This window comes from Arvicola amphibius, chromosome 14, assembly GCF_903992535.2.
Source record: "Arvicola amphibius chromosome 14, mArvAmp1.2, whole genome shotgun sequence".
Lineage (NCBI taxonomy): Eukaryota > Metazoa > Chordata > Mammalia > Rodentia > Cricetidae > Arvicola > Arvicola amphibius.
In genome coordinates this window covers 51,905,052-51,908,363 of record NC_052060.1, presented here as the reverse complement: position 1 = coordinate 51,908,363, position 3,312 = coordinate 51,905,052, and the positions used below count along the sequence as shown (strand labels likewise).

Here is a 3,312-nt window from a genome sequence, read left to right as displayed (position 1 = left end):
TATGACCGAAACCACAGCGACCTCCCTCCAGACGTTCCTCCTGTGGTCTTGCTGTTTGCCTAGATCATCTTCATGCTTTCTTGGAGACTTCAGCTCAGTTTTAGTGGCATATTCCTTTCGCTTATTTTGCCTTTATTCCTGGTAAGCTCATTCCTCCATACATGGCCCGACCCTCGTGTGGCCTCGTGTGGCATCCATCAGCGTCTTTATTCCCAGTGAGCTCGCCTTCTGCCTTCACACTTCAGCCACTGTTCTCCATAGTCTCCTCTCTTCGTCACTGAAAAGAGCTGCACCTGCCAATCATCTTCAGTTCAGACTTCCTACTCCTACATTTTCAGCTCTTGCTCCCTCATGCCCCGGATCTAAGAATTCTATTTTGCTGAGCACTTTGTTCCTTTGACCTTACTGCTTTTCCCTGTTGCTCTCCCGAGACTCTCACTCCTCTCTTGCCCACCCCAGTTCCATTACCCTTCATCATAAGTACTCCTTCAAACATGTTCTTTTCTTGACTTTCTAATGTTTCCATTGCATCATCCCCACCTGTCTTAGTTACCATTCTACCCCCATGACAAAACACCAAAGCGGTTTAGAGAAGAAATGTTAAGTTGGGGGCTCAGGGTTCTAGAGGGTCAGATCCATCGCCATCACGGAGGGGAGCATGGCAGCTGGCAGGGATGGTGCTGGAGCAGGAGCCAAGAGCTTAGGTCTGACCCACAATAATGGGGCAGAGAGCGCTAACAAGGAATGGCATGAGCTTTTGAAACCTCAAAGCCTGCCCCCAGGGACACACCTCCTTCAACAAGGCCACACTTCATAATTCTTCCCAAACAGCTCCACCAACTGGAGACCAAGCATTCAAATATGTGAGCCTATGGCGGTCTTCAACCACCTCTCAAACGCATCCTCAAATCTAGAACTAGCCCCACCTTGTCATCTTAGAATATGCCCCTTAGAATCTGAATATGTCACAATTAAACCATGGTTATGCTGTCTGTAGATATTAACTGTCCCCCGATGCTGCCAATCAATCTTTGTGCATGTTCCTAGTCAATGTCTCCTTTGATTTGCTTAGTCTCTTGTTTTCAAAATCCCATTGCCCTCGTCTTACTTCACTGGCCATGACTCATATTTCTTAAAGAAACCCACAAGCAACACATTCAAATGCACATCACAACTGTCCCCATATTCTCTGCTTCTCCTTTTGCAGTAATAGAGAAGCTGCTCGCCTTTCTGCCTGACACACCACCTTCTCTGTACCTAGGCTGCTTCTCCTGCAAATACCCACAAATGCTATCTTTCATCTTAGGTGCAAAGTTTTCTCCCACCATTGAATTGCTCCCATTAGCAAACAAAGATCTTTTTATAAACTCCCCCTGTTCATATTATTTTCTCCAAGTACTGCCACATTTTCTTGCTTCTCTTTACAGAAAAATGCTAAAGTCTTTGCTTTAACTTTTGTCTTTGTTGGTAGCACCACCCTTTACCAACTATGTTTAATTTCCACTGTGGACATTTCTGTTTCTAGATTACATGGTCACTTCTAAACCAGATCACTGTGTCCTAATAAAAATGGCAACAACTATTTTACTTTTGGTCATGGTAAAATTCTCTGCCAGAGGCAACATTGTTGCAGTTGGTCTTCCCACCAGAAACACAGTAACAAAAGAGAAGACATAGATAATGTTGCCACCAAAGGAAAGGAGATGGAGGATGTAGGAAAGTCACTCCTGTTCTCTGAAGTTCCTGAAGGGAAAGAGGAACCTGGAGACACGGGTAGCGGATATTCAAGAAAATATAACTGAACTCTGTTTAGATTATAATTATTCCATAACCAAATAGAGTTGTGTCAATGCATTGAACTTGTCTTACCTACTCATCCATAAATTTTTATAAAAAAATTAAGCAAAGGTCATAAGAAGTGAGACCTAGAGAAAGGAAAAAGTCTAATTTTTATGTTCTAAGTTAGAAATACAAATCAGAAAAATCTGGTTACATCTTCCATTATCAAATTTTTTTTTTTTGGTTTTTCGAGACAGGGTTTCTCCGCAGCTTTAGAGCCTGTCCTGGAGCTAGCTCTTGTAGACGAGGCTGGTCTCAAACTCACAGAGATCCGCCTGCCTCTGCCTCCCGAGTGCTGGGATTAAAGGCGTGTGCCACCACCGCCCGGCTAATTTTATTTTTTTAAAAAACCTTTTAGTGCTTGCTTCAGCAGCACGTTGAAAATGGGAACATACAGAGAAGATTAGCATTGTCTCTGCAGAAGGATGAGATGTAAATTCTTAAAGTATTCCATATCTAAACAACAACAACAAAAACCCTCAAAAATGAACAACAACAAAACCCTTCGGGTTCTATTGTTGGTAAAGGTGCTTGCTACCAAGGCAGACAACCTGATTTTTATCCTGGAACCCACAGGGTGGAAAGAGAGAACTGTCTCACACAAGCTGTCCTCTGACCTCCACAGCACACATTACACATACACCTCTCTCTCTCTCTTTCTCTCTCTCTCTCTCTCTCTCTCTCTCTCTCTCTCTCTCTCTCTCTCTCTCACACACACACACACACACACACACACAAGTAAATATAATCTTAAACCTTTACATTAATTTTCATAGTTTCCTGTAAACCTAGTATAGAAAGTCAACCACATAAATACATTCTAAAATACTCAAGCCGGGCGGTGGTGGCGCACGCCTTTAATCCCAGCACTCGGGAGGCAGAGGCAGACAGATCTCTGTGAGTTCGAGACCAGCCTGGTCTACAAGAGCTAGTTCCAGGACAGGCTCTAAAGCCACAGAGAAACCCTGTCTCGAAAAACCAAAAAAAAAAAAAAAAAAAAATACTCAAACACTCATTGCCTTAAAAAATAAAAATGGATATTCAAAGTTTGTCTGTAAAGAAAGTTTTGCTATATCATTTATTTAGTAGAAGGTTAGTTTCTGGCAATCAGATGATCTCTTTTTTTCAACTTTGTTGAGTAACAAAGCAAAATAAAGCAGGAAGGGCCACCAACTCTGCTGGAGGTCTCAAGAGGGCGACATCTTCAGATTGCTGCTTGTGCTTCTAAAGCATGATGGGTTGTTTATAATCCGGGCATCTTAAGACTCTGGTTTGTTTAAACGCTGCTAGCTGACTTCATAAGCAAAGGGACTGGAGCCAGAACTGCAGTAGCGTGGACACAACAGACAAACCCAGACCAGATGACTCTGCTGCTTACTCAAGTGGAGTGGGCAGATACGGTGGCGTTATCTAGGGATCTCCCTTCCTGAAATCTTCAAAATGATCTTCCTGATTTAAAGTCATGAGGCCTGA

At 42.9% G+C, this 3,312-nt stretch overlaps 1 non-coding gene across 1 annotated transcript; it reads left to right on the top strand.

Annotated features, from left to right (window-relative positions):
- Positions 1–2,196: 2,196 nt before the first annotated feature.
- On the top strand, positions 2,197–2,299 carry LOC119801563. Its single transcript, XR_005283245.1, has one exon. It is a non-coding gene; the product is annotated as a U6 spliceosomal RNA (small nuclear RNA).
- Positions 2,300–3,312: the final 1,013 nt, after the last annotated feature.